This window comes from Triticum urartu, chromosome 5 (assembly GCF_003073215.2).
Source record: "Triticum urartu cultivar G1812 chromosome 5, Tu2.1, whole genome shotgun sequence".
Classification (NCBI taxonomy): Eukaryota; Viridiplantae; Streptophyta; class Magnoliopsida; order Poales; family Poaceae; genus Triticum; species Triticum urartu.
In genome coordinates this window covers 569,964,611-569,987,042 of record NC_053026.1, presented here as the reverse complement: position 1 = coordinate 569,987,042, position 22,432 = coordinate 569,964,611, and positions in this window count along the sequence as shown.

Genomic DNA, 22,432 nt, shown 5'->3' with positions numbered 1-22,432 from the left:
ATTTTTCTTTGTTAGGAACCGTGTCCAGAATTGCCTGGCCGATTCCTCTGGCTGCTGAATTACATGACTTAGGTCATCAGCGTCTGGGGGTCGCACATAAGTGCCCTGGAAATTGTCGAGGAATGCGGCTTCCAGGTCCTCCCAACAACTGATTGATCTTGTTGGCAAGCTGTTAAGCCAATGCCGAGCTGGTCCTTTAAGCTTGAGTGGGAGGTATTTGATGGCGTGGAAATCATCGCCGCGGGCCATGTGGATATGAAGGAGATAATCCTCGATCCATACCGCATGATCTGTTGTGCCATCATATGATTCGATATTTACGAGTTTGAAACCCTCGGGGATTTGATGATCCATTATTTCGTCTGTGAAACATTGTGGGTGTGCGGCGCCTCTGTACTGGGCTATATCACGACGTAGCTCCAATGAGCTTTTGTCTACTGTGTTCGGCCCTGCCGAATTTGTGACCGGCGTGACGATTACCGTCTCGAGCCGTGGGGCGCCCACGCGATCCATAGATCGATCTTGTTTGCCTTGCCTTGTCCTCCAACATATCTCGTAAGTCCGGCGCATATTCCCGTGCCTGGCGTGCGACTTGAGTGGAGGGCCGAGAGGCCTCTCTGTCGCGGCCACGAGGTGGTCGGTCGGACGCATCAAGTGCTTCCTCCTCTAATCGGGGTAGCATCCCACGCTTTGGGTAGCTCTTGGAGGGGCGTTCGAGTTTATGCTCTTCGGCCGCAAGGACTTCAGTCCATCTGTCGACTAGCAAATCTTGATCAGCTGTAAGCTGTTGCTGTTTTTTCTTGAGGCTTCTTGCCGTGGCCATAAGCCTGCGTTGAAAACGCTCTTGCTCGACGGGATCCTCTGGCACGACGAATTCGTCGTCGTCGAGGCTTGCCTCCTCTTCGGAGGGATGCATATAATTGTCGTCCTCGACCTCTCTGTCTGCCGCTCTCTCATGAGGGCTGGTTTCTCCATCCTCCTGTGCTAAATCTTGCTGGAGGGGGTTTTCTTCGGCACTTTCCGGAGTGTTATTATCTCCTGTGCTGGAATCACCGTATTTGTTTTGGCGGGATTTTGAGCGGCGCCGCTAACGCCGGCACTTAGGCTGTTTCTTGGAGGGGTCATCCTCCGCTGTTCCATCGCCATCTCCTTCTTTTGGGGTGTCCACCATGTATATGTCATATGACGAGGTGGCTTTCCACGGCCTGATAGGCGCTAGTTCTTCATCGTCTCCTTCATCGGCGTCCATACCGTTGATGTCTTCGGAGTCGAAGTCGAGCATGTCGGTTAAGTCGTCGACAGTGGCTACAAAGTGGGTGGTGGGTGGGTTTTGAATTTCTTCATCGTCCGAATCCCAACCTTGCTGACCGTAGTCCGGCTAGGGCTCTCCTGATAAAGAGAGAGACTTCAGTGTCTTCAGAATATCGCTGAAAGGCGAGTGCTGAAAGATGTCCGCGGCAGTGAACTCCATAATCGGCGCCCAATCGGATTTGATCGGCAGGGGCGCGGAGGGTTCGGAGTCCGGAGAGGAGTCCGACTCCTTGGAGTCACGAGTCTCGCAGAGTGCGGGGCTGGTGTTCGGCTCGATCGCCGTTGGGATCGCAGCCCCCGAGGCGGTGTCCAACCACCCATCCTCGATCGGCGCAGTTGTCTCCGAATTAAGGGTTGAAGCCGACGCGGCCTCTAGGGCACTGTTCAGCGGTAGAGCTAGGTCATGCTCGTCGTGATAGTGCGGCGCGCTCAGCAGTGGCTCGAATGCGTCGAAGATCAAGTCCCCGCGGATATCAGCCATGTAGTTTATACTTCAAAATCTGACCTGACGGCCAGGGGCATAGCTTTCGATCTGCTCCAGATGGCCAAGTGAATTGGCCCGCAGTGCGAAGCCGCCGAAGACGAAGATCTGTCCAGGGAGGAAGGTCTCACCCTGGACTGCATCACCATTAATGATCGTAGGAGCCATCAAGCCTGACGGCGACGACACAGAGGAACTCTCAATAAAAGCACCAATGTCGGTGTCAAAACCGGCGGATCTCGGGTAGGGGGTCCCGAACTGTGCGCCTAGGCCGGATGGTAACAGGAGGCGAGGGACACGAAGTTTTACCCAGGTTCGGGCCCCCTCGATGGAGGTAAAACCCTACGTCCTGCTTGATTAATATTGATGATATGGGTAGTACAAGAGTAGATCTACCACGAGATTGGAGAGGCTAAACCCTAGAAGCTAGCCTATGGTATGATTGTTGTTGTGTATGTTGTCCTACGGACTAAAACCCTCCGGTTTATATAGACACCGGAGAGGGTTAGGGTTACACAAAGTCGTTTACAATGGTAGGAGATCTGCATATCCGTATCACCAAGCTTGCCTTCCACGCCAAGGAAAGTCCCTTCCGGACACGGACGAAGTCTTCAATCTCGTATCTTCATAGTACAGGAGTCCGGTTGAAGGTATAGTCCGGCCATCCAGACACCCCCTAATCCAGGACTCCCTCAGACACCCAAAAAGAATTGAAAAAGATTCACAAAGAGCCAACACTAGTGCACCTAGTCCTTCTAGAAAGAAAAAGAAAAAGAAAGATGATAGGACTTTGCACACTCCTAGTGAACCTGAAATAGAAAAACCTCCTGACAATGAAAATGAAGTTTCTATCTCTGATGTTGAAACTCAATCTGGTAATGAACACTCACCAAATGATAATTAAAAAGATAATGATGAGGTTCATGAAGACTCTCAACCAACCAATGATGTTGAGATAGAACCACCTGTTGATCTTGATAACCCACAACCTGAAAATAAAAGATATGACAAAAGAGACTTTGTTGCTAGAAAACACGGTAAAGAAAGAGAACCATGGGTTCAAAAACCTATGCCTTTTCCACCCAAGTCTACTTAAAAGAATGATGATGAAGAATTTCAGTGCTTTGCTGAAATGCTGAGGCCAGTATTTTTGCGTACTCACTTGACTGATATCTTGAAAATACCTCCTTATGCAAAATATATGAAACACATCATCACTAATAAGAGAAAAATACCGGAAGCTGAAATCTCCACTATGCTTGCTAATTACACTTTTAAAGATGGAGTGCCTAAAAAACATGGAGATCCGGGAATACCAACTATACCTTGCTCTATCAAAAAGAATTATGTGAAAATTGCTTTGTGCGATTTAGGAGCTGGTGTTAGTGTTATGCCTTTCTGGTTATATAAAAGACTTGACTTGAATAAACTCACACCTACTGAAATATCTTTGCAAATGGCTGATAAATCAACTGTCATACCTATCAGTATCTGTGAGGATGTGCCCGTTGTTGTTGCTAATGTTACTATTTTGACTGACTTTATTATACTTGAGATGCCCGAGGACGACAGCATGTCGATTATCCTTGGTAGACCCTTCTTGAATACTGCAGGGGCTGTTATTGATTGCGATAAAAGAAAATTCAATTTTCATATTAATTATAATGAGCATACGGTGCACTTTCCGAAGAAACAATTCGAAGTGAATGGTATTAATGTTATTGAAAAATCTTCGACAATCACTATTAGAAGTTTTCAAATACCTCTACCTACTGTCAAAAAGATATCTGAAATGCTTATTGTTGGGGAAATGCATATCCCCATTGAGGTAACTTAGTGATTTACGAAAGTTCTTCGGTTTCCTCCTAATCGAAAGTGGTTGTTAATAAGACTTGATCAACCTTATTAATGGATCATTTTTGAACGGTATGAAGTTGATCAATTTAGTAAGCACTACTTTCTCTCCCTACTTTTTATTCTCTGTTTTTATTAGTTAAATAAAATAAAATGCCATGTTTTGTTTGTTTTCTGAATTTCCCGTGCAATAAAAAAATGACCCAAAAATAAAAGTTCTCAGAATGCCCTGAAAATTTTACATGATTTTTTCTGAATATTTGGGAATTTTTGGTGCAATAAACAACAAAGGGAGGTGCACCAGGTGGGCACAACCCACCTAGGGGCGCCAGCACCCTGATAGGTCTCCAACGTATCTATAATTTTTGATTGCTCCATGCTATATTATCTACTGTTTTGGACTATATTGGGCTTTATTTTCCACTTTTATATTATTTTTGGGACTAACCTATTAACTGGAGGCCCAGCCCAGAATTGCTGTTTTTTTTTGCCTATTTCAGTGTTTCGAAGAAACGGAATATCAAACGGAGTCCAAACGGAATAAAACCTTCGGGAACGTGGTTTTCTCACCGAACGTGATCCAGGAGACTTGGACCCTACTCCAAGGAGTCAAAGTGGCGGTCACGAGGGTGGGGGGCGCGCCCCCTGCCTCATGGGCCCCTCGGAGCTCCACCGACGTACTCCTTCCTCCTATATATACCTACGTACCCCCAAACGAACAGAAACGGAGCCAAAAACCTAATTCCACCACCGCAACATTCTGTAATCACGAGATCCCATCTTGGGGCCTGTTCCGGAGCTCCACCGAAAGAGGGCCGGCATCACGGAGGCCTTCTACATTATCATAGCCTCTCCGATGAAGTGTGAGTAGTTTACCTCGGACCTTCGGGTCCATGGTTAGTAGCTAGATGGCTTCTTCTCTCTTTTTGGATCTCAATACAAAGTTCTCCCCCTCTCTCGTGGAGATCTATTCAATGTAATCTTCTTTTTGCGGTGTGTTTGTTGAGACCGATGAATTGTGGGTTTATGATCAAGTCTATCTATGAATAATATTTGAATCTTCTCTGAATTCTTTTATGTATGATTAATCATCTTTGCAAGTCTCTTCGAATTATCCGTTTGGTTTGGCCAACTAGATTGGTAGTTCTTGCCATGGGAGAAGTGCTTAGCTTTGGGTTCGATCTTGCGGTGTCCTTTCCCAGTGACAGAAGGGGCAGCAAGGCACGTATTGTATCGTTGCCATCGAGGATAACAAGATGGGGTTTATTTCATATTGCATGAATTTATCTCTCTACATCATGTCATCTTGCTTAAGGCGTTACTCTGTTTTTAACTTAATACTCTAGATGCATGCTGGATAGCGGTGGATGAGTAGAGTAATAGTAGTAGATGCAGAATCGTTTCAGTCTACTTGTCACGGACGTGATGCCTATATACATGATCATGCCTAGATATTCTCATAACTATGCTCAATTCTGTCAATTGCTCAATGGTAATTTGTTCACCCACCGTAGAATACTTATGCTCTTGAGAGAAGCCACTAGTGAAACCTATGGCCCCCGGGTCTATTCTCATCATATCAATCTCCATCACTTTAATCTTGTTTTGCTTTTTACTTTGCCTTTACTTTTTACTTTGCACCTTTATACCAAAAATACCAAAAATATTATATCTATCAGATCTCACTCTTGTAAGTGACCGTGAAGGGATTGACAACCCCTAATCGCGTTGGTTGCGAGTAGCTATCGTTTTGTGCAGGTACGAGGGACTTGAGCGTGGCCTCCTACTGGATTGATACCTTGGTTCTCAAAAACTGAGGGAAATACTTACGCTACTTTGCTGCATCATCCCTTCCTCTTCGGGGAAAACCAACGCAAGCTCAAGAGGTAGCAAGAAGGATTTCTGGCGCCGTTGCCAGGCAGTCTACGCAAAAAGTCAACATACCAAGTACCCATCACAATCCCTATCTCTCGCATTACATTATTTTCCATTTGCCTCTCATTTTCCTCTCCCCCACTTCACCCTTGCTGTTTTATTCGCCCTCTCTTTCCCAATCTCCTTCTCCTTCACCCTCTCTTTTCCGCTTGCCTTTTTGTTTGCTCGTATGGTTGGAATAGTCATTTATTTTGTTACTAAACAGAGAACCTAAGATTTATGGATCCTCATCCGCTTGCTAATCTTTTTAAGATATCCAGCTATGTTGAACCAATTGCTAGTGAGTTTTGTGCACTAGATTATCTTTATGAAGTTTTGCTTGAAATTCGTGAATCTGAAAATTGCAATGAAGTATGTTATGAAGTGATTCACGATAGATATTTGAATAAAAAGCATGATTGCAATGATGTTATTATAAATTCTATTAATGACAATTGTGCTAATAATATGCAAGACCCTAAGCTTGGGGATGCTAGTTTTGCTATGTCTACTACTTGTTGCAATGATCATGATTGGGGTGATTCTTCTTTTGATCTTGAAAATTTGTTTACTCCCCATGATGATTATGAGATTGATAATAGTGTTTGCAATAGTACTGAAAGTGGGTTTGTAAGAGTGTCAACTTTAGATCCCACGTATTTGGATAATGTTCAATCTTATGAAGTTTTTGATAAAAGTGTGTTTGGGAAGGTCATGACTTTAGTTAATGTTAATCCCACTATTTTGGAAAAGTGCCAACTTTGCATGCATGTGGATCATGTTGAGAATATTTTATGTGATGGCTATATTGTTGAATTTGCTTATGATCCTACATGTAATTACTATGAGAGAGGAAAATATGGTGGCAGAAATTTTCATGTTACTAAATTACCTCTCGTTATGTTGACATTGCTATTGTTTCTTTCCTCTTCCTTGCATATGCTAGTTTTTGCTTGCCTTGATAATTTGTTACATATAAGATGCCTATGCATAGGAAGTATGTTAGACTTAGATGTGTTTGTCACATGCTTTATGATGCTCCTTTTATGCTTTAATTCTTGTCTTTCATGTGAGCATCATTAAAAGTATCAATGCCTAGCTATAAGGCTTTAAAGAAAAGCGCTTGTTGGGAGTCAACCCAATATTTATCCTTGCTGTTATTCAATTAATAAATTATTTAGCCTATGTTTTTTTTGTGTTTTTTGTGTTTAATTAGTGTTTGTGCCAAGTAGAACCGTTGGGAAGACTTGGGGAAAGTCTTGTTGAACTTGCTGTAAAAAACAGAAACTTTAGCGCTCACGAGAACTGCTGTCCTTTTTATTTGAAGAGTTCTATTTAGTTAATTCTTTTTTCAGATGATTAATAGATAAATTCCTCACGTCCAGAAATTTATTTTAGAATTTTTGGGGTTCCAGATCTTGCGCTAGCTACAGATTACTACAGACTGTTCTGTTTTTGATAGATTCTGTTTTTCGTGTGTTGTTTGCTTATTTTGATGAATCTATGGCTAGTAAAATAGTTTATAATCCATAGAGAAGTTGGAATACAGTAGGTTTAACACCAATATAAATAAATAATGAGTTCATTACAGTACCTTGAAGTGGTCTTTTGTTTTCTTTGGCTAACGGAGCTCACGAGTTTTCTACATTAAGTTTTGTGTTGTGAAGTTTTCAAGTTTTGGGTGAATTCTTTTGATGGATTAGGGAACAAGTAGTGGCAAGAGCCTAAGCTTGGGGATGCCCATGGCACCCCCAATATAATCCAAGGACACCAAAAAGTCAAAGCTTCGGAATGCCCCGGAAGGCATCCCCTCTTTCATCCACTTCCATCGGTAATTTACTTGGAGCTATATTTTTATTCACCAACATGATATGTGTTTTGCTTGGAGCGTCTTGTATTATTTTTTTCTTTGTGATTTAGTATGCCACAATCATCCTTGCTGTACACACCTTTTGAGAGAGCCATACATGAATCAGAATTTGATAGAATACTCTATGTGCTTCACTTATATCTTTTGAGCTATGTAGTTTTGCTCTATGTGCTTCACATATATCTTTTTGAGCTAAGTAGTTTTGCTCTATGTGCTTCATTTATATCTTTTGAGCGCTATAATTTTGCTCTATGTGCTTCACTTAGATCTTTTAGAGCACGATGGTGGATTTGTTTTAAAGAAACTATTGATCTCTCATGCTTCATTAAATTATTTTGAGAGCCTTAATAGCATGGTAATTTGCTTAATAATAATATGCTTGGTATTAAAGATTTGTGAAACTTTCTTTTGAGTGTGTTGAATACTAAGAAAAGATTGAAGCATGATAATTGTTTTGAGATATGGAGGTGATAATATTAAAGTCATGCTAGTTGAGAAGTTGTGAATTTAAAGAATACTTGTGTTAAAGTTTGTGATTCCCGTAGCATGCACGTATGGTGAACCGTTATGTGATGAAGTCGGAGCGTGATTTATTTATTGATTGTCTTCCTTATGAGTGGCGGTCGGGGACGAGCGATGGTCTTTTCCTACCAATCTATCCCCCTAGGAGCATGCGCGTAATACTTTGCTTTGATAACTTCTAGATTTTTGCAATAAGTATATGAGTTCTTTATGACTAATGTTGAGTCCATGGATTATACGCACTCTCACCCTTCCACCTTCGCTAGCCCCTCTAATACCGCGCACCTTTCGCCGGTATCATACACCTACCATATACCTTCCTCAAAACAGCCACCATACCTACCTATTATGGCATTTCCATAGCCATTCTGAGATATATTGCCATGCAACTTTCCACCATCTAGTTCATCATGACAGATTCATCATTGTCATATTGCTTAGCATGATCATGTAGTTGACATAGTATTTGTGGCAAAGCCATCGTTCATAATTTTTTCATACTTGTCACTCTTGATTCATTGCATATCCCGGTACACCGCCGGAAGCATCCATATAGAGTCATACTTTGTTTTAGAATCGAGTTGTAAATAAATAAAAGTGTGATGATCATCATTTAATAGAGCATTGTCCCCAAAAAAGAGAAAGGCCAAATAAAAAAAAGAAGGCCCAAAAAAAAGAAAATAAATAAAAAGGGGCAATGCTACTATCCTTTTACCACACTTGTGCTTCAAATTAGCACCATGATCTTCGTAGTAGAGAGTCTCTCATGTTATCACTTTCATATACTAGTGGGAATTTTACATTATAGAACTTGGCTTGTATATTCCAATGATGGGCTTCCTCAAATTGCCCTAGGTCTTCATGAGCAAGCAAGTTGGATGCACACCTACATAGTTTCTTTTTGAGCTTTCATATACTTATAGCTCTAGTGCATCCGTTGCATGGCAATCCCTACTCACTCACATTGATATCTATTGATGGGCATCTCCATAGCCCATTGATACGCCTAGTTGATGTGAGACTATCTTCTCCTTTTTGTCTTCTCCACAACCACCATTCTATTCCACCTAAAGTGCTATATCCATGGCTTACGCTCATGTATTGCGTGAAGATTGAAAAAGTTAGAGTATGAAACAATTGCTTGTCTTGTCATCGGGGCTGTGCATGATTTAAATACTTTGTGTGGTGAAGATAGAGCATAGCCAGACTATATGATTTTGTAGGGATAACTTTGTTTGGCCATGTTATTTTGAGAAGAGATAATTGCTTTGTTAGTATGCTTGAAGTATTATTATTTTTGTGTCAATATAAAATTTTTTCTTGAATCTTTCAAATCTGAATATTCATATCACAATTAAGAAGATTTGCATTGAAATTATGCCAAGTAGCAGTCCACATAAAAAAATCTCTTTTTATCATTTACCTACTCGAGGACGAGCAGGAATTAAGCTTGGGGATGCCTGATACGTCTCCAACGTATCTATAATTTTTGATTGCTCCATGCTATATTATCTACTATTTTGGACTATATTGGGCTTTATTTTCCACTTTTATATTATTTTTGGGACTAACCTATTAACCGGAGGCCCAGCCCAGAATTGCCGTTTTTGCCTATTTCAGTGTTTCGAAGAAACGGAATATCAAACGGAGTCCAAAAGGAATAAAACCTACGGGAATGTGATTTTCTCACTGAACGTGATCCAGGAGACTTGCAACCTACTCCAAGGAGTCAAAGAGGCAGTCACGAGGGTGGGGGCCCCGCCCCCCTAGGGCGCGCCCCCTACCTCGTGGGCCCCTCGGAGCTCCACCGACATACTCCTTCCTCCTATATATACCTACGTACCCCCAAACGAACAGAAACGGAGCCAAAAACCTAATTGCACCGCCGAAACTTTCTGTATCCACGAGATCCCATCTTGGGGCCTGTTCCGGAGCTCCGCCGGAAGAGGGCCGTCATCACGGAGGGCTTCTACATCATCATAGCCTCTCGGATGAAGTGTGAGTAGTTTACCTCAGACCTTCGGGTCCATAGTTAGTAGCTAGATGGCTTCTTCTCTCTTTTTGGATCTCAATACAAAGTTCTCCCCCTCTCTTGTGGAGATCTATTCGTTGTAATCTTCTTTTTGCGGTGTGTTTGTTGAGACCGATGAATTGTGGGTTTATGATCAAGTCTATCTATGAATAATATTTGAATCTTCTCTGAATTCTTTTATGTATGATTGGTTATCTTTGCAAGTCTCTTTGAATTATCCGTTTGGTTTGGCCAACTAGATTGGTAGTTCTTGCCATGGGAGAAGTGCTTAGCTTTGGGTTTGATCTTGCGGTGTCCTTTCCCAGTGACAGAAGGGGCAGCAAGGCACGTATTGTATCGTTGCCATCGAGGATAACAAGATAGGGTTTATTTCATATTGCATGAATTTATCTCTCTACATCATGTCATCTTGCTTAACGTGTTACTCTGTTTTAACTTAATACTCTAGATGCATGCTGGATAGCGGTCGATGATTGCAGTAATAGTAGTAGATGCAGAATCGTTTCGGTCTACTTGTCACGGACGTGATGCCTATATACATGATCATGCCTAGATATTCTCATAACTATGCTCAATTCTGTCAATTGCTCAACAGTAATTTGTTCACCCTCCGTAGAATACTTATGCTCTTGAGAGAAGCCACTAGTGAAACCTATGGCCCCCGGGTCTATTCTCATCATATCAATCTCCATCACTTTAATCTTGTTTTGCTTTTTACTTTGCCTTTACTTTTTAATTTGCATCTTTATACCAAAAATACCAAAAATATTATATCTATCAGATCTCACTCTCATAAGTGACCGTGAAGGGATTGAGAACCCCTAATCGCGTTGGTTGCGAGTAGCTATTATTTTGTGCAGGTACGAGGGACTTGAGCGTGGCCTCCTGCTGGATTGATACCTTGGTTCTCAAAAACTGAGGGAAATACTTACGCTACTTTGCTGCATCATCCCTTCCTCTTCGGGGAAAACCAACGCAAGCTCAAGAGGTAGCACACCCCCAAGCGCGCCCTGGTGGTTTGTGGTCCCCGCGTGGGCCCCCTCACTTACCTCTTCATACCACATCATCACTTACCTCTAGAAAAAATTCCCCATTGCTCTCTCTCCCGTGTTCTTGAGCTCAAACCCGCGGATTTCGATCTCTTTGCTCGAAGCTCCGTTTCCGAAGTTTTTTCGAAGGATTGTTGCTTGGTATGTGACTCCATCATTTGTCCAATTAGTTTTTATTTTTGTGGCTTATACTTTGAATAATTAGCTACTCTTGGTGCTGTTGTAGATGTGTTTGCATGTTGAATTCTTAGTGTTCTAAGTAGTTTGAATGTTTGCTATGGCCTCTATGTATCCTTATGAGTAGTTGCTATCAATCTTACAAAGTTTTGTTGACAAATTTTTGTCACTCCAATTTTTTTTATTTTCAGAAAATTGTACGCAGCCATGAATATCTTCAGGAAGTTTGGTTCTAAGAAGAACTCCAAGGGTGTTATTGGGGAGTCTTCTGACACTGATCTCCACCCCCGGAGGTTGGCCGAGGTACGGCCATCCGAATGGCCGCACACCCCATTCCCGCAGGAGGCTGAAATTCTTGAGGAGTTCACGCAATATATTGCTAATGCTGGTCTCACCGACTTCATCGCAGATGAGTGTGACCAGCACCAAATCCTCATAAACATCTTTGTTCAGAGCTTTACTTTCATGCCTAGAAATAATCCTCCTGAAGTGAGCTTTGATTTATATGCTGAAAACCATCAGATACCACTTACTGAGTTTTGTGGCATATGCTTGATCCCATCTGATGGGAGCTTGGCTGAGCCTAGTGAAAGTGCAATCATGCCCTTAATCGTATTTTGATGTTGATGACAACATGCATATTGATACTAATCATGTTTATCGAGCATTTCTCAGGATTATGTCCCAAGGGCTATGTGTGTGTGTGGATCATGACTACGGACATAAAAACATATATCACCCAAGAGCAGAGACACAAGACAAAGATAAAAAGCTTCAGCTCCTTGTTTTCGGTTTTTCTCTTGAGTGTAGGGATCCCGCACTATTAAGAGGGGATCGATGGATTTCGTGAAAGAACTTGCTCAAAACCACAAAATTCCCTCTCATACCATCTCATAAATTCTTACTCTAACTTGTGCAAAAATGGTAGTAGGTTTCCAAGCTAAAAGGTCCAACTTTCACCGGACGTCCGAAGTCTACGGACGTCCGGCCTCTCTCAACCAACCAGACATCCGCCTCTCTCCAGTCGTCCGGTGAGTCTTCACAGAACTGAAATTGCGGAAGACCGGTCACACCGGATGCCCGGTCACCGGACGTCCACTCATCTCCGGATATCAGGTGCACTCCAACAGAACTACAATTAACGGATGTCCGACAACACCGGACGTCCGGGCTCCGGACGACCGGCGCCTTCCGGATGTCCGCTACCTGTGTTGTTTTCATGGTCAGATTTATACTCCAGTGAGCGGACGACCGGCTGCCCGGCCGGACGTCCGGTCCGATCTGTGTCACCGGTCGTCCGGTACCCATCAGACGTCCGGCAGCTCCTGTGCCTTAAGTGGCCAAACGACTAGCTCTTCACTACCACTATATATAGCCTTTCTTCCCTCTCAGGATAGTGTTGACCACTCACTTTGTACAAACCCTAGAACACATTACACACACTCTCTCTCACTCCTCCACACCAAATCTTAGATCCCCAAGGGATTTGAGAGCATTTGAGAGAAGTTGTCCGACCAAGTGATAGATCCACTCCTTCCCCTTCTTAGCACCAAAGGAATTTGTGACTTGAGCAAGTCTTGAGCTTTTCCCATCGTTCTTGTTACTCTTGGAGGTTGGAGACTCCTAGGCGGTAGGAGTCTTTCAAAGAGGAATCAACCTCTGTGATTACCCCCGGAAAAGTTTGTGAGGGTTTGGAGACCACCCCAAGGTCTACCACTAGTGGTTGAGAAACGCCTTCGTGGTGTTGTCTCAAAGAGAGAATTGGGTGAGCCTTCGTGGCGTTGGTGCGCCTTCGTGGTAACACCCACCTCTCTAAACGGTGACATAGCTTCCCTCCAAGGAAGTGAACATCAGCTTACATCCTCGTCTCTCGGAGTTGCGGTTATCCCTAACCTTAACTCTCTACTTGTGGTTACTTGTCTCATCTACACTTACCTAAATCATATTGTGTTAGCCTACTCATCTACTTGTATTACTTGATTATCTTTGTTAGGCTCACTTTCATATTCCGCACTATTGCCTAAAATTGCCAAGTAACAATTAAAATTTGAATTTGTACCTATTCAACCCCCTCTAGGTCCATCTCGATCCTTTCAATTGGTATCAGAGCCTCGTGCTCTATTCTTGTGGCTTAACCGCCCTAGAGCGAGATGAACCCCGATGGGACTCCCCTTGTTGTAGATCCGAAGGATAAAGGCGAGGCTTCTTTTGAAGTCAAGACCTTTACTTATGAGGATCTAGAACGGGCCCTTGCTAAGCAAAAGGAGGAGCATGATGCTTCTGTAGAGGCCTTGGTCCAAATGAGGATAGCCACATTGTCCATGGTGCTTGCACCACTTTCGGGTGGTGCGGCTTCGAGACCAATTGTGCCTACTCTGTCACTTGGTCAACAACCTCCTAGCAATGAACACTCTAGTGTTCCTTGGCTTTATTCAAGACCCCAAGATGAGAAACCAAAATATAACTCTCAAGGCAAACCTCCTTTACTTGACTCCACTTCCGATTTTGCTTTGTGGAGAGTTGCTATGCAGGATCATCTTCGATTTGGAAATGATGAGATGCTAGAGATCTTGGAGTATGGTTACCATGTGGTTGATCCAAAGAATCCTACACCAAGAGAAATTTATGACAAGAATCTCAATGACACGGCAATCATGTGTATAAGGAGAGGTATGGTTGAAAGAAAAGGAGACCTTTCATACACATCACAAGTGCCAAGGAATTATGGGAAAGTATTATAAGATCCAGGACCGGTACCTCCACCCTTCGGAGTGCTCAATATGAAATTGCCAAGGGGCAATTGCAAAACTTTTGTATGGAGAAAGGTGAAACTCCAAATCAACTCCTTGAGCGTCTCATGACTCTCACCGCTGATATTGAGTCATGTGAGTGTGACAAGACACAAGATGGATTTAACACGACTAAGCGATCCTTGTGGACAAGTTGCTCCATGCTCTTGCTCCATATCACCATCAGATGGTATGGGACATAAGACAACACCATGCCTTCAAGGAAATGACTACAGATGACATCATATCCACTTTCCAACTATTTGAAGAGTCAAAGGCAAATGCTACAAAACATCTTGCCATGCATGGTACCCCATCGTCGAAGATCAATCTTGCATTGAAGGCCAAGCATGTATGTGAATATGAGCAAAGTGAAGAAGAAGAAGAAGATGATGATGAAGATGGTGATGAGGTTGAATCCGATGAGGGCCCTTCATATGAAGACATGGCTCTCTTTGTCAAGAAGTTTAGCGCGGGAAAATTCAAGGGAAGGTTTCAAAATAAGAAAGTAAGAAAATGCTACAACTGTGAAGAAACCAACCACTTCTCCAACGAGTGCCCTTATGAGAAGAGAGAAGATAAACCAAGGTTTCCCAAGACCTTTCCCAAAAAGAAGTTGCCAAATCCTTTGAACTCCAAGCTCAAGAAGAGAGATGGGAAAGCAATGGTTGCTCGAGAAGAATCCGATCCAGATGATGTTAGTGGTCTTGCCGGAGTTGCTCAAGATTCTCAAAACACATTGAGGCTAGTCAACAAGAGTGTTGAAGTTGTCACCTACATCTACATGAAGGATTACAAGGGCAACGCTCACAAGTGTCTCATGGCGAAGGTCGTGGTAGAAGATGGAGAGGACCAACACTCTCCTGACAAGGTCAAGGTAACCCCATGATCAAACCCTCCTCTTTTCACTCCTCCTACTCCTAGTGATGAGTATCTTGATGCGGAGGATAGGTATGAGGATGATGATATAAATGATCCTATGCTTGCTAAACTAAATAAGTTCATGTGCTCTCTTAAAGGAAAGAAGCTCACTATGTTTCGTATGCTTATGGAGATGGTGAGTAAGCACACCATTTCCATTAAGGAACTCGAAACCCTCATCACCGAGGAAAAGGAAAAATATGAAATCCTTGAGAGGAAAGTCCAATATGAGGAAGCACGCAATGATGAACTATGCTTAAAAATTGGTGCAAACATTGATGTTCATACTAGAGATCTTGCCTCCTTGAAAAAGGCTATCGACTCTTGCGAAGAGTTGATGAATGATAGAAGTAAGCTTGTAAAGTCTAATGCTTCTCTCTCTAAGGATTGTGAGCTCCTATCCGTGTCCCTCAAGACCAAGGAAGAAGAGCTCACCCTTCTTACAAAGAGTTTTGAGATACTCAAGCTTAATTATCTTGAAACTCTAGCCAAGGCTTACTCTTCTCTTGAAACTCTAGCCAAGGCTTACTCTTCTCCTATTATCAATGTTGATGCTTGTACTACTAACTCTAGTAGTGATCTAGCATCTATTCTTGAGGAGAATCGCTTTCTCAAAGCTCAAATTGAGAAAGGGCTCATGACATGTGCTCAAGGGCAAAAGAACCTCAATGAGGTGTTGAGCCAACACAGTGAAGTGTTTGCCAAAGAAGGACTCGGGTTTGACCCAAGCACAAGCAAGAAGAAGACATCCTCTCAAAAGTGCACCATCCCTCTAGAAGAAACTTTTGTACGAGAAGGGCACAAGGAGAAAGGTAAGGTTGTTTGTGGGAAGGCCACAAGGGGCATGCCCACTATCATCAAGCCAAAAGAGTTCATGCCTCCATCCTATGTTCTTCGTAAGACTAAGGATGGGGAAGATTGTGCAAAGTTTGTTGGTCCTCGAAATGCATTTCGGTTTTATGCTATTTGGGTCCCTAAGACCCTTGTGACTAACTTGAGAGGTCCCATTGCAAAATGGGTGCCTCTAACCAAGTAATAATTGTGTGTAGGTTGCCTTCTCCGGTGGAGTAAAATGGGTGATTGATAGTGGATGTACCAATCATATGACCGGAGATAGCAAGTTGCTCTACGATTTCATGGAAGCTATTCAACCATTTATGAACATTATGTTTGGTGGAGGATCAAAAGGATAGGTACTCGGTTTGGGTAAGGTGGCTATCACGAATGACATGTCTCTTGCAAATGTCATGCTTGTCAAATCCCTTAAATACCATTTGCTTTCTGTTCGCCAATTGGCCTCTGTTGGTTATGATACACTATTTGGACTAACGGATGTGAAAGTCTTTAAGAGAGATACTCTCAAAGTGGCCTTTGTTGGAGAGTTGGATGGCAACCTTTACACGGTTGATTTCTCGAAAGAGAGCACATTCCATGCAACTTGTCTAATGGCCAAGGCCGACAAGGGGTGGCTATGGCATCGCCGGCTAGCCCATGTCGGCATGAGAAATCTTCAAGATCTCTTAAAGGGAAATCACATCCTTGGACTAACAAATGTCGCTTTTGAGAAAGATCGTGTGTGTAGTGCATGCATAGCCGGGAAGCAACATCAATCAAAGCACCCACCCAAGAATATTGTGTCTACTTCCAGGCCTTTGGAGCTCCTTCATGTGGATCTGTTTGGGCCTCCTTCATGGGATAGTCTTGGTGGGAAAAAGTATGGACTTGTCATTGTGGATGATTACTCAAGATACACATGGGTGTTTTCCTCAAGTCCAAAGACGAGACGAAGATCACCTTCATTGATTTTGCCAAGCAAGCACAACACAAGTTTGACAAAGAAATCATGGCAATAAGAAGTGATAATGGTTCCGAGTTCAAGAATTACACCTTGGAAGGATTTCTTAGTGATGAAGGGATTGAGCATCAATATTCAGCTCCATACACTCCCCAACAAAATGGTGTTCCAGAAAGGAAGAACCGCACCCTTGTGGAGATGGCAAGGTCCATGTTGGATGAATACAAGTCGCCACATAGTTTTTGGGCCGAGGCCGTCAACACTGCATGTCATGCTTCAAACCGGCTCTTCCTCCGCACGATATTGGAAAAGACTCCATATGAGCTCCTGACCGGGAACAAGCCAAATGTCAAGTACTTTCGTGTATTTGGGCGTAAATGCTTCATCCTCAACAAAATAGAGCGGTTAGGAAAATTTCAATCTAAAACCATTGAGGTCATATTTGTTGGTTATGGATCAAACTCTCACGCCTATAGAGTCTACAACAAATCCAATGGATGTGTTGTAGAAACTTGTGACGTGGTGTTTGATGAATTTAATGGCTCACATGGGGAGCAAGTTGATCTAAGTGATGTAGGTGAAGAAGATTCTTCTCAAGATATCTTGACGATGGGTGTTGGTGCACTTGTTCCAATGTAACAAGACCCTCATGATGATGAAGAAGAAGATGAAGGCCTCACACACCATCGAACTACTTCCACACCCATACCACCACAAGCACCTATTACTAAATCAATGCCCTTAGTCCAAGTACAAGATGATGATCAAGTTCCTCTTCATGATAATCATCAAGAACAAGATCATCCTCAAGGGAAAGAACAAGAAAGTGCAATCATTGACAATGAACCTCAACAAATGCAAGAAGAATAAGAATATTTTCCACCACACATTAATGATCCATATGTTGAGGACGTGGATGATGGACATGAAGTTGAACCTCGCAAAACCTTAACCTCCATCATGCCTCGAGTGGCCGGTCATGTTGATGTTGATAAAATCCTCAACGACATATCGGAAGGTAGAGTCACTCGTAAACAATTGACAAACTTTTGTGCTCACTTCTCTTTTGTGTCTAGTGTTGAGCCTCTCAAGGTACAAGATGCGTTGATAGACAACGATTGGCTTATTGCTATGCAAGAAGAGTTGAATAGTTTTGAGCGCAATCAAGTGTGGTCATTAGTCAAGAGGCCAACTACGGAACACAACGTCATTGGAACAAAGTGGATTTTCAAGAACAAGTAAGATGAGAATGGCGTAATCATCCGCAACAAGGCAAGGTTAGTGGCACAAGGGTACTCACAAGTTGAAGGTTTGGACTTTGGTGAGACCTTTGCCCCCGTTGCCCGTCTTGAATCCATTCGCATCTTACTTGCTTATGCTGCTTTCAATGGCTTTACATTACATCAAATGGATGTGAAGAGTGCTTTCCTTAACGGTCCTCTACAAGAAGAAGTATATGTATCACAACCACCTGGGTTCGTTGACCCCGATCACAAAGACTATGTGTATAAACTTCATAAGGCTTTGTATGGCCTCAAACAAGCACCTCGTGCTTGGTATGATCATCTTAAGAAGTTTCTACTCGATGATGGTTTTGTGAGACGGGTGATCGATCCCACTCTTTTTACTAAGAGGGACAAAGGTGATTTGATCTTATGCCAAATCTATGTAGATGATATCATTTTTGGTTCTCCTAATATTCATTTATGCAAGAAGTTTGCGGCATCAATGACCAAGAATTTTGAAATGTCACCCAATACGGATTTGAAGTTCTTCCTCGGTTTTCAAATTCAACAATTTCAAGAAGGAATTTTCTTGTCTCAAGCCAAATACCTCAAGGATATCCTAGCAAAATTTGGCATGTCTGATGCTAGCCCATGTAAGACCCCATGCCAACCAAAACTGTACTCACTGAAGACTCAAACGGTATCCCCTTCGACCCATCTAAATACCGCTCTATGATTGGTTCATTGCTTTATATTTGTGCATCTAGACCAAACATCATGTTTAGTGTATGCATGTGTGCTAGATTTCAAGCTTCCCCTAGGGAAAGTGTCGGAGTAATGGGCCACGGGTAGGCCAACCCGAGCCCCATAACCTTTCAAGACATCAGGGTAGGCTGCGCCCCTCAAGACCACAGGACGAAGAGCCGCCTCCTGGGGAGTCTATGGCAAGGCGGCCGACTACCCGCTCACGGCCGAGTCCCAGGGGCGACTTCCCGAGAAGACGGCTTTGGGGAGTCGGCCGACGACTCCAACAAATCATGACCTCATCGAAGGGGACGGGGCAGGGGCGTGGCTACAATGAAGCCCACTCCCCGCCCCTTACCAAGGGCAGGCATGGCTACAGCACGTCGTACTTGGGAAGATCTCCCTGTGGCGTGGCACTGTTGCCCGGCCGGCCCTGACATCAGCACCACCGTACCGGGTCCTGCGCCCACGACGGCTTGTCTGTACGGCCTGGAGGCAGCGAGGCCCACCAGTCAGCGAGACCTCGGGAGATGGCGGGAGAACCGCCAGTCGGACCCGTCGGGAGTCGGCCCGGGGGAGTCGGCCGAGCCCTCCCCCGGGGCCCACGCGCCATTAATCAAGAAGAGATGGGGAGTGGCCACAGTGATCGCCCGCCAGGCGGCGGGGCTGTTGCCACGACCCCATGACCAAGCTTGCGTCATCAGGAGCACGGCTACAGTAATCAGCAGCCGGCAAGACCCGCCCGCGGCGGATGCGGCCTGTCGGCTCCGTACCAGACCAGTCGGCGGGCCCCAGAGTCGGCGGAGAAGTCAGAGGTCGGAGGCACTGACGTCCGGGCCCGCGCCCAGTCGAATTACCATTGTACCCCTGGGGGGTAGGCCTATATAAACCCCCCAGGGCACCCATGCAAAGGGTTGGATCCCAGTAGTTCTATACCATACCAGATAGAAGGAGAGAGCTAGCCTTGCCCTCTCCTACCACCAGACACAGCTTAAGGAGCAACCGTGTAAACACTTGACCATAGTGATCATGCAGAGACCCCGCAGAGCAGCAGTAGGGGTATTATCTCCCTGGAGAGCCCCGAAGCTGGGTAAGATTCGCTGGCGTGCATGTCTTCGCCTCATCCCGTTTCTAGGCACCGGCAACGTTCTACTCGCCCCCACCATGATAAGCCATCCGTTGGCATATGTCGCAGCAAACCCCCGACATTTGGCGCCCACCGTGGGGCATGGTGCACCGCCGTCCGGAGATCTGTTCTGGACAGGAACCCTTTTCCTCCCTCGCGAGCGCAGCCAGCCAGGCACGCCAGACGAAGTTTGCGTCGACGCGCTGCGCGGCATTGAGATCTTCTACGCAACCAGCTCCTTGGCCGAACTTTTCGGTGAGGTCCGCCTCTCCAACGAACCTGCGTCCGACACAGGCGCAGGCGGCCCCGAAAACCTCCTCGTGGGCCTCCTCGATCAACTCCACGTTTCCGGCGAGCCTGCCATAGACTTGGAGTCTGTAGGCTCCACCGACCCGATGCTGGTCGACTCCGACACCGCGTCGGTCGACGCGTTCCCCACCAACGTGGTGGTCTACGACGAACCTCTCCCCCACGCGGAGAGCGATGGAAGCACCGTCACTGAGGTGCTGGTCATCAGTCATGACGAGTTCCCTGGCGGAGGGGCGCCCGACTCACTCGGCGCGGCACTGCAAGACCTAGCTGCGCCCATTCCGGAAGATGCTGACGCAGAGACGTTAGAAGCGCGCTGCCTTCAGCTTGTTGAAGGCACGAAGAAGCTGGCCAGCATGAGACGCTTGTCAGAAGCTTACCAGCGGGAGATGGATCGCGCTATTGGCGGCTCGCCAGCCCCGGCAGGGCCCAGCCGCCTTGGCGCGGTTCAGCAGCGCGGCGGAGCCATCGCCAGCTTGTTTGGGGCTAGCCGCCCCGTGTATGCCATGCCAGCGGAGAACATCCGAGCTGCCCTGGCAGCGGTGGATGAGCTGGACAATTTCGAGGGCGAAGAGCGCCGCCTCATGATGGAGCGAGTCCAGCGGCTCCTCGACGCGGCCGCCACGCAGAATGAGGCTGGCTGCCGCGAAGCGCCGCAACGGCCAAATGACGACCCGCACCAAGATCAAGGCGTGACGTAACTGGCGGTGCCCGAGGAAGAAAGGACAAGGAGCTGGTTGTCAGCCAGAGTCGGACTCAGATTACCATAGAGCGCGACCGAGACGGCCGCTCGAGAGTAGTGGAACGATGGGACGACTGTCCGCATCCCCCTCCCCGCAAGGAGAGGCGAGTCTCCCCACCGCCTGTTGACCATCCGACTCTCGGTGACCGCCTTGGCCGCCGAGAGGGAGTTGGAGAGAATGACGCCCGCCACCGGATCGACCGACTTCACCGGTCCCTGGCGCTGGAAGAAGAGGACGAGCTGGGTCCGCCTTGTTTCGGGCCCCGCATTCGGGACGAGCCCTTTCCCAGAGGGTTCACGCTCCCAAGAGACATGCCTAAGTATACCGGCTCCGTGAAGCCGGAAGACTAGCTAGTCGACTACTCCACGGCTGTCAGCATAGCAAACGGCAACAAGCGTGTTGCCGTAAAGTACGTTCCGCTCATGCTCCACGACACAGCCCGGACATGGCTGAACAGCCTAAAGCCCCGCAGCATCAATAGCTGGGTCGACTTCACTGAAGCATTCGTCCGCAACTTCACCAGCATGTACAAGCGTCCTCCCAAGCCTCGTCAGCTCTCCTTGTGCGTGCAAGGTCCTGACGAGTCGACTCGCGAATACCTCACGCGTTGGGATGAGCTCCAGAACTCCTACGAGGGCATGCACGAGGTGCAGGCCATTGAGTACTTCACAGTCGGGTGCCGAGAAGGCACCCTCCTCAAGCACAAGCTCCTCTGCGACGAGCCAGAAACCCTCGACGAGCTGCTGAACATAGCGGATAAGTACGCTACGGCCGACTCCTCCATGAAGACGGAAATTCAAATCAGCACGACTGGCAAAGTAGCACCTCAGGCTCCAAGAACTCTGGCGGCAGACGCTGGCCGGCGAAAACAGCAGGGCGACAACAAGTGCAAGGCCCCGCAGCTGGCTTCCAGCAGCCGGCAGGTCACGACCGTTGAAGCCCAGCAGCCAGAAGAGCAGCCTCCGCCCAAGCGACAGAAAGGCGGCAAGCCGAACTGGTTGCCGGCCTTCTCCTACGAGCAGACCTTGGATGGACCTTGCAAGTTCCACAGCCGCGCGAAGCCGTCGAATCACACCACCCGGAAGTGCCACTGGCTCACCAGGATCGCCAAGGGAGACGGCCTCCTGCCGCCCCCGCCTGCTGGGCAGCCACCTCCGCCTCCACCCAGCAGCCGGCAGTCAGGCCAGTCGGCGCAGTACAAGACGAATACCCTGAAGAGCACGGAGCCTACGTGGTGTTCACCAGTGTGGCTGATGATCGACGCAGCAGGCGACTGCAACGACAAGAGGTGAACGCAGTAGCCTCAGAGATGCCAGAGTTCATGCACTGGTCTGAGAGGCCCATCAGCTGGAGCAGGGCTGACCACCCAGAAGTGATGCCGAGTCCGGGCTCCTACGCCTTGGTCCTGGACGCCACCTTTGCCACGGACAAACAGGCCGCGCGTTTCTCGCAAGTTTTGATAGATGGGGGCAGCAGCATCAATATCATGTACAAGGACAACATGGAGAAGTTAGGAATCAAGCAGAGACAGCTTCAGAACAGCCGGACTATGTTCCACGGCATTGTTCC